This window comes from Hibiscus syriacus, unplaced genomic scaffold (genome assembly GCF_006381635.1).
Source record: "Hibiscus syriacus cultivar Baekdansim isolate YM2019G1 unplaced genomic scaffold, ASM638163v2 tig00002840_pilon, whole genome shotgun sequence".
Lineage (NCBI taxonomy): Eukaryota > Viridiplantae > Streptophyta > Magnoliopsida > Malvales > Malvaceae > Hibiscus > Hibiscus syriacus.
The window spans coordinates 1,566,258-1,575,190 of NW_024061947.1; the positions used below are offsets into that span (position 1 = coordinate 1,566,258).

The following is an 8,933-nucleotide window of genomic DNA, read 5'->3' on the forward strand; positions in this document are numbered from 1 at the left end:
TAAATAAGCAGCATTATATTGGTTTCTAGGGAGAGAATTTTCTCTCCATTCTCTCAAGGTTTTTGTTCATGGTATTTCAAAGGTCGAGCGTTCATTAGGATTCTTCCTGAGACCGATCCAGGCTGTGATGATGAGGACAGTTTTACTCTCATCAGAGTTATCCATCTTCAGCAATCCCTCCTTTACCGTAAATCATATTGGTGTCACCCATGACGTGAATCTAAGCAAGGTAAAATAATCTCCTCGTAGGTCTAACAAGGAAAAATTTAGATCAAACTACCTCGTTTGGGATCTCCTCGTACTCCACAATGCTTGAAAAGGTGCAACACTTGATGAGCCAACTGAATTTTACCGATGAGGAGGCCACGATGATTGAGATCCCTCGTGTACTTGAGTTGCAAGATCTAGAGGTCATGGATTGTTGGGTTGTGGCCAAACTCATAACTCTAAAACCCACTTATGAAGATGTGGCTATCAAAGTTTTTAAATCAATTTAGAGGTTGATCGTAAGCGAGTGGATGACAAGAAATCTACCATACGACGCACAACTTGAAGTTTTGACGGGGACCTCCTTGCACTATATGACTGTTGGGAAATAAACGAGTAACGAGAAATTTCTCTATAACCAGATTAGTGAGAATGCAAAATAAAAGCGGAAAAATAATACCCGAAATTGATAACGGAGTTCAGCCAAACTTGCTTACGTCTCCGGACTGCTGCAGATCTTTTACTAAGAGAGAAAATTTACAGGTGTTTACAAAACACTCACTACTCACAAGAAAACTCTCTAGTAATGGGAGAAAGAAATGATTTTTGGGATGATTTTGAAGCTAAATAGGCTAGGGTATTTAAAGTTGAAGCTTAGGGACTAATCTTGTAAATACCCTAATGTATGCAGTGGCTAAAATATAATTAACCCAAAAATATTTTAATTAAAAATTGGAGAACCGTATTCGGTGCCCCCCTTTGTTGAATTAAAATCTGTGGTGCCCCATATTTTTTAAAACAATTCAACTGGGCCCCCCTTTTGACTTTATGTTCAACAACCTCCCACTTGAAGATTGATTTTAATCTTTCTTCACACCTCAATTAATGCAGCATCATTTCTAGTCTCGTTATTCTAGCATGCCAACTGAAGCTGAACATAACTTCAGTTTGTCCGTGGTCACCGTTTTTGTTAGCATGTCTGCCGGATTTTGAGCTCCGCTAATCTTTTTCAAGTTTCAAAATCCCATCTTCCAGAAGAGACCGGATAAAATGATATCGTAATTGTATGTGCTTCGTCCTGGAATGAAAAGACGGATTCTTTGCTAGATGGATAGCGCTTTGAATGTCGCAATACAAGACATTGTTTTCTTATTTCTTGCCTAACTCTTCCAAGAAACATTGTAGCCAAACCATCTCCTTGTTGGCTTCCGTAACAGCGACATATTCTGCTTCAGTTGTGGAGAGAGCAACTATCTTATGTAGTTGAGAAACCCAACTCACCGTGATTCCTCCTAGAGTATAGACATACCCTGTAGTGCTCCTTCTGATGTCAACATTTCCGGCTAAGTCAGCATCTACATAGCCTGTTAGTATCGTATCTCCACCTTTGAAACAAAGTGCTTTGTTTGTGGTACCCCGCACATATCTGAGGATCCATTTGACTGTTTCCCAGTATACCTTGCCTGGATTATTCATGTACCTGCTAACAGCTCCCACTGCATGAGCAATATCTGGTCTGGTACAAACCATGGCATACATCAGACTTTCAATTACTGAGGCATACGGCACCTTCACCATGTTTGCACGTTCTTCCTCCGTCTTTGGTGACTGTTCTTTGGAGAGTCTAAAATGAACACCTAAAGGTGTACTTACTGGTTTAGCATCTTGCATGTTGAACCTGGAGAGTACTTTGTTGATGTACTCAGCCTATGATAACATCAAAGTCCCCAACTTTGTGTCTCTCTTGGTCTTCATCCCAAGAATCTACTTTGCAGCGCCCAGATCTTTCATTGCAAACTGCTTCGACAATTTTTGCCTCAAGTTTATAATCTCTTGCATGTCTGAACCTACAACAAGCATGTCATCAACATACAACAATAAAATAATGAAGCTATTTTCGAACTTCTTGATGTAGTAACAATGATCTTCTTGGCTTGGCATCTGGTAAAACCACTGCTACTCGTGAAGCTATCGAACTTCTTGTACCACTGTCTAGGAGCTTGTTTTAAACCATACAAGCTCTTCTTCAACCTGCATACCAGGTTTTTCTTGCTTGCCTCTATGAAGCCTTATGGCTGCCTCATATAGATTTCTTCCTCCAAATCACCATGAAGGAAAGTTGTCTTTACATCTAACTGCTCAAGATGTAAATTTTTTACAGCTACAATTTTCAACACCAGTCTGATTGTAGACAGTTTTACATTTGGAGAGAAAATTTCATTGTAGTCAATACCTTCCTTTTGCTGGATACCTTTGACAACCAATCTTGCTTTGTAGCGTTTTCTCTCATCGTGCTCTTCTTTGATCCTGTAGATCTACTTATTATGGAGTGCTTTCTTGCCTGGTGGTAATTCAGCTAATTCCCACGTCTGATTTGACATAAGCGAGTCCATCTCATCTTTCATGGAAGACTCCCACTTAACAGAATCCTCCACTTGTATTACTTCATCATAGCACTCTAGTTTACCATTGTCAGTCAGCAACAAGTAGTGCAAAGAAGGAGAATGCTGCTCTTCTTGAACTGCTTCAGGACTGATCTGAACATCATTTCCAGAAATCTCCTCGAACTCAGCAAATTCCTTTGTTTCAGCTTTGGTACTGGAGATGCTTGATTCTACAGTTGACCTATCTTTGTACATCACATTCTCATTGAAAATGACATCTTTGCTTCTGATGATCTTCCGATTTTCATAGTCCCAAAACTGGTAACCGAACACATCACCGCCATAACCAACAAAGGCACATTTGTTGGATTTAACATCGAGTTTACTTCTTTCAGCAGAGTCTATGTGTACATAAGAAATACAACCAAACACTCTTAAGTGTGAAATGTTTATTTCTTTCTTGCTCCAAACTTCCTCTGGTATTCTGTCATCCAAAGGAACTGAGGGTCCATGGTTGATCAGGTAAGCTCCAGTGTTTATAGCTTCAGCCCATAGAAATTTGGGTAATCTGGCATGTATCCTCATTGTTCTAGCACGTTCATTCAGATTTCTGTTCATGCGCTCTACTACGCCATTCTGCTGCAATGTCATGGGAACTGTTGTCTCCATCTTGATCTCATTATTTGTGCAGAAATCTATGAATCTCCTATTTCTGTACTCTCCTCCATTGTCAGACCTCGACCGCTTGACTTTCAGACTGGTCTCATTTTCCACCATGGCCTTCTATTTTCTGAAGGTATCAAAGACTTCTGATTTTTTCTTCAAAAAATAAACCCACATCTTCCTCGTAGAATCATCGATGAAGGTGACATAATATAATGAGCCTGCAAGAGATGGAACTAGAGATGGTCCCCATACATTAGTATGAATCAACTCTAACCTTTCTGCCTTGGGTATCTTGCCAATCTTTGCAAAACTGACTTTCTTTTGTTTTCCAAAGATGCAATCCTCGCATAGTCCGACATCTACACTCTTTAGATCTAACAGCTTCCCTTTTGTCAAAAGTGTCTTCATCCCTTTATCGCTCATATGGCCAAGCCTTTGGTGTCATAGGTTTGATTTTCCATCAGTATCTGCAGCTGCAATGATATTCTCTAAATTTGAGGTTACATAGAGAGTATCAGTCTTCTTACCACGAGCAATGACGAGTGCTCCTTTGGTAATCTTCCATTCACAGCCTGAAAAAGTTATGTTATATCCTTCTCCATCAAGCTGTCCTACAGAAATCAAATTTCTTTTGAGGCCAGGAATATGTCTCACTCCCTTCATCGTCCAGGTGGTCTGGTTTGGCAACTTGAATTGGATGTCTCCTTTTTCGACGATCTTTAAGGTTTCATCATCAACTAGATGAACCCTCCCAAAATCACCACTGACATAGTTCTCCATGATTTCTCGGCATGGGGTGGAGTGGAAAGATGCCCCCTGAATCCAAGATCCATGATTCAATCGAACTGTTGATGCTTAGAATCATGGCATCACCTGTCTCCTCTGTCATGTTGGCAGAATCCTGTACGCCGGTATCTTTCATCAGTGCTCGACAATCTCTTTTAAAGTGACCCTTCTTGCCACAATTATAACAGGTAAAATCTTTCTTTCTTTTTATGAATTTTCCCCGTCTGGATTTCGATCTGCCACAATTTGAATTTCTTTCTGAAGTTCTTCCTCTAGACTCTGTGTGCAAGGCTGAGGAGGTTGATGCTTCACCCGATTCTCTCCGTCGAATTTCTTCACTCAATACCAGATCCCGAACATCGTCGAATTTTAATTTGCTGTTTCCCGACGAGCTGTTGGCTGCCGTAACAGTAGCATTCCAACTGTCTGATAGAGATGATAAGAGAATTAAAGCTCGAACTTCATCATCAAATTCAATTTCCACGGAACTCAACTGGGTTGTGATTGTGTTGAGTTCATTCAAGTGTTGAGCCACTGATACCCCTTCCGCCATCCGCAAATTGAATAATCGCCTCATCAAGTGAACTTTGTTTGAGGCCGATGGTTTCTCATACATACTGGAGAGAGCCGTCATAAGACCCGTCGTGGTCTTTTCCTTTGCTATGTTGAAAGCAACATTGCGGGATAACGTCAGTCGGATAACTCCGAGGGCTTGTCTGTCGAGAAGAGCCTAGTCTTCATTCTTCATGCCCTCTGGTTGCTTCCCTGAGAGAGGTTGATATAGATTTTTCTGGTACAGAAAATTTTCAATCTGCATCTTCCAAAAGTCAAAGTCCGCACCATCGAACTTCTCAATTTTCACCTTCCCTTCGTCTGCAGTCATCGCTCCCACTCGAATCTGACTTCGTTTGGATCGTTTCTGACAATTCTTGCGAACCACCGTGTATTAGAACACCTCCGTCGATAAATTCGTATAGCCGACAAAATTTTACTATTCACGAAATTCACTATTCACGTTAATAGTAATCAATAGTAACCTCACAAAAAATTGACAAAATTCACAACCAAAAGCTCTGATACCAGTTATTGGGAAATAAACGAGTAACGAGTAATTTTCCTATAACTGGATTAGTGAGAATGCGAAATAAAAGCGAAAAATAATACCCGAAATTGATAACGGAGTTTAGCCAAACTTGTTTACGTCTCCGGACTGCTGCAGATCTTTTACTAAGAGAAAAAATTTACAGGTGTTTACAAAATACTCACTACTCACAAGAAAGTTCTCTAGTAATGGGAGAAAGAAATATTTTTGGGATGATTTTGAAGCTAAATGGGCTAGGGTATTTATAGTTGAAGCTTAAGGACTAATCTTGTAAATACCCTAAAATATACAGTGGCTAAAATGTAATTAACCTAAAAATATTTTAATTAAAAATTCGGACACCGTTGAATTAAAATGTGCGGTGCCCCCTATTTTTGAAAACAATTAAGCTGAAAACAATTTAGCTGGCCCTCCTTTTGACTTTACGTTTAACAATGACTATACTCCTACTATTGAATAATAAGACTTTTCTTCTCTTAGAATATGGTTAAGACTTTATTATCTTCTATAGGGTTTAATGAATCAAGTAACCGGGGAAAAGATACGAAATGCTCTTTGGAGATGTATTAACCTAGGGAAGAAGACGAATGGACATCCTCGACAATGTCTCATCAAGTGCAAACCAACATTTTGCCATTGGTGTGGGGTGATTGACCATGTCACTGTAGACTCCCCAAAAAACTCATCTCGTCATAAAGAAGTTTTGTAATATGAGGATTGGTTAAGGGTGTATTCGGTAAGACCTCATATTGGAGAAAGTAGTTCCAAACGAGGTGGTTTGATCTAAATTGACCAAGGATCAATGTCATCCTTGAACGACCAAGGATCAACAATAGAGAGCCTAGGGAGAAACGTCTGTGTTGGCTCACTACTAGAAGGGGAAACTCGAGAAAGTATACGAAGTGTGTGGCTAAAAATGACACCAAAGGGTCGGACCCAAGGGATGATTGGCTGAACATAACCGTCCCAGTTACTGACCTGAGACCAAGTACAGAAGTAGACCATCCCCAAAATGATGTATGTGTGAATTTAACATCGGCTAGTAGTGTGAAACGCAAGAGTGGGGATAAATAAAATGGAAAAAACGTAGCAAGAGAACCCATGGAAAGACCGAGAACTCAAACACTCTTACCTCCAAGAATTCGAAGACAGTTACTAGTGAGGAAGAAGACCCAAATGAAATACTATGTTAACGTATGGGAAATTGTAAACCAACAATGATGGTTGCCTAGCAACCCAACCAATCAACATGAGTACTCTTTTTTGGAACGATCGAAAGCTTAAGAACCTATCGACAGTTCGACAACTCGTGAACTTTGAGACTCGTCTCCAAAAAGGGTCCGAAACTTGTTTTCTTGTGTGAGACTAGACTACGGAATATTAAAAAGAAGAAAATCAGGATTAGGATGGGGATGACGAGCTATTTTGAAGTGGAAATAACCGATAGTTGTACGAGGTTGCTTATTTTATAGAAACATGATGTTCAAGTGACTTTACTCGATTTCTCAAGTTATTCTAGTAATGCAGAAGTCATTTGGGATAACAATAATTTCCATTTCACAAGGTTCTATGAGTGGTGTTCCAGCGTTCAGAAAAGAGTATTAGGATCTGATTAATAGGCTTGTTAGAACTTCTTACTTGTCTTGGGTTGTCGGGGGAGATTTTAATGAAATCATCCACCAAAATAAAAATAATGGAGCATTAGAGATCGAATATGGACATAAAGGATTCCAGACAAGGCCTTCGAAGTGCTGACCTGTGGGACGTGAAACAAAGAAAGGGTTGGTTTACCTAGACTTTTGGGAGACATACGAATACTCACTTGATAGAAAGGCTCGATATATTTATCGCCTCACCTAGGTGGTTTTATCTCTTTAAAGATTGTTGTGTGACCACTGAGAACACCACTAACTCGGACCATGTAGCTATCATTCTTGACTTTCAAGCATCGAAAGTAGGAATGGCAACGGGGCGGGTTCGGGGTGGGTTTTGCTCTCCCGTCCCTGTCCCCGAAATGAATCCCCATCCCCAAAATGAATCCTCATCCCCGCCCCGTTTCCCATCGGGGATATTTTTTGCCCCATCTCCAAACCCGACCCGAAATGTCGTACCTGAACCCGACCCGACCCGATCCCAAGAAAAACCTAGTTTTCATTAAAAAAAATAGAAAAAACGATCACAAAAAACTGAAAAATTAGTTTACATGATTTACAATTCAAACTACAGTCACAAATTAAAACTCAAATCTAAATAATTGTCTAAACTCTAAAATAAAACACATACATAATTAAATACAAACTTATTCCGATATTCAAATCATACAAAGAAGATGCATACGTAATATTAAGTCAAATAAAGTCATCCAAAATCGTCGTGTCACTTTTGTCACTTTCTTTGGTAGCTTACTACATTGAGAAATTTATCAATAAATCAACCAAATTTTACTTTAATAATTAATATTAAAAAATATAAAATATTATATATATATAATCGGGGCGGGGCGAGGTGGGGATACCTTGCCCCGTTCCTGAACCCAAACCCAAAAAAATCCTCGAATTTTACCCCGATACCCGACCCGATATTATTCAAACCCGACCCGACCCAAACTTAGTCGGGTTTCGGATTTCCCCGTCGGGTTCGGATCGTTCTGTCATTCCTAATTGAAAGGTCTTCTTACGAGGACAAGATACGGGGACTATTTCAAGTTTGATTCTTGTTGGGCTAAGCAAGAGCGATGAGGGAAAATGGCTATAGAGGCATGGATTTAGGGATGGCATGGGATCCGAACCCGATGGGTTCTGACCCGACCCGATTGTGTCGGATTTTTTATTAAAAAAATCGGGTTCGGGTCAGGTTCGGATTTAGAGTGAAAAATACCAGACCCAATCCGACCTGAAAAAATATATAATTTTACCTTATATATTTCAGAATAATTACAATAATATTCATATATATATTATTTTTTTAATTAAGTCATTATTTTTATTGAATAAAAATAATTTTTTTATTATTTCGGGTCAGATTTTTAATTTATATATCGGGTCGGGTCTCGGTGAATGACTCATTATTCTCGGGTCAGGTGGACCAAAAATCCGACCCATACCGATCCATACTCGGCTTATCCAATGGTTCTGGTTCAAATCCCTATGTACAACTAAAGAGAGGTCATTTTTTTCCCATGATTTCGATGTTTAATATATTATATTGTGCAAAATTTGCCATAACTCATTCTGCAGGTTTATAAACTGTCCATCGGAGCTGCATGTGGCCTCTCTTGGCCTTCTGATCGGATCATTATTCAAGTCCTTGATGATTCAACTGACCCAACCATTAAGGTAAAATTCTTACCACTCTCCACCCAAAATGGTTCAATTATGATTTTGGTCCCCTATTATGATTATATTTGTGATCTAATCCTTATAACTTATTTTGGCATCGTTTTCCTGTTATGATATTATTAATTGGTCCAAATGACCACCATTATCTAACCAAGTCAAAAGAATCAACCGATTGGACCACTAATGATAAAAATAGAGAGACCAAAAGCATAATTTGACCCAAAAAGAAAGATTGCAAAACAGGACTGAATTGTGTGAAAAAACAATGAAGGATATGGTGGAGCGCCAAAGATGGGGGAGCAAAGGCATAGTTTTCAGAATCGGACTGGTTAGCGAATCGGTCATGCTATCGGTTCATTGGTTCAATCGATCGAATCGGTCTGACAGGTCGGAAGAACCGAACGACGTTATAATTATTTAAAAAATTAAATAAAAATACCAAAAATATTT

The 8,933-nt window shown here is 39.3% G+C and overlaps 1 long non-coding RNA gene across 1 annotated transcript; it reads left to right on the forward strand.

The window, feature by feature from the left end:
• Positions 1–8,247: 8,247 nt before the first annotated feature.
• LOC120154888 lies at positions 8,248–8,768 on the forward strand. The gene is made up of 3 exons (XR_005518916.1): positions 8,248–8,309; positions 8,382–8,480; positions 8,755–8,768. It is a non-coding gene; the product is annotated as an uncharacterized LOC120154888 (long non-coding RNA).
• The last annotated feature ends 165 nt before the right edge of the window (positions 8,769–8,933 follow it).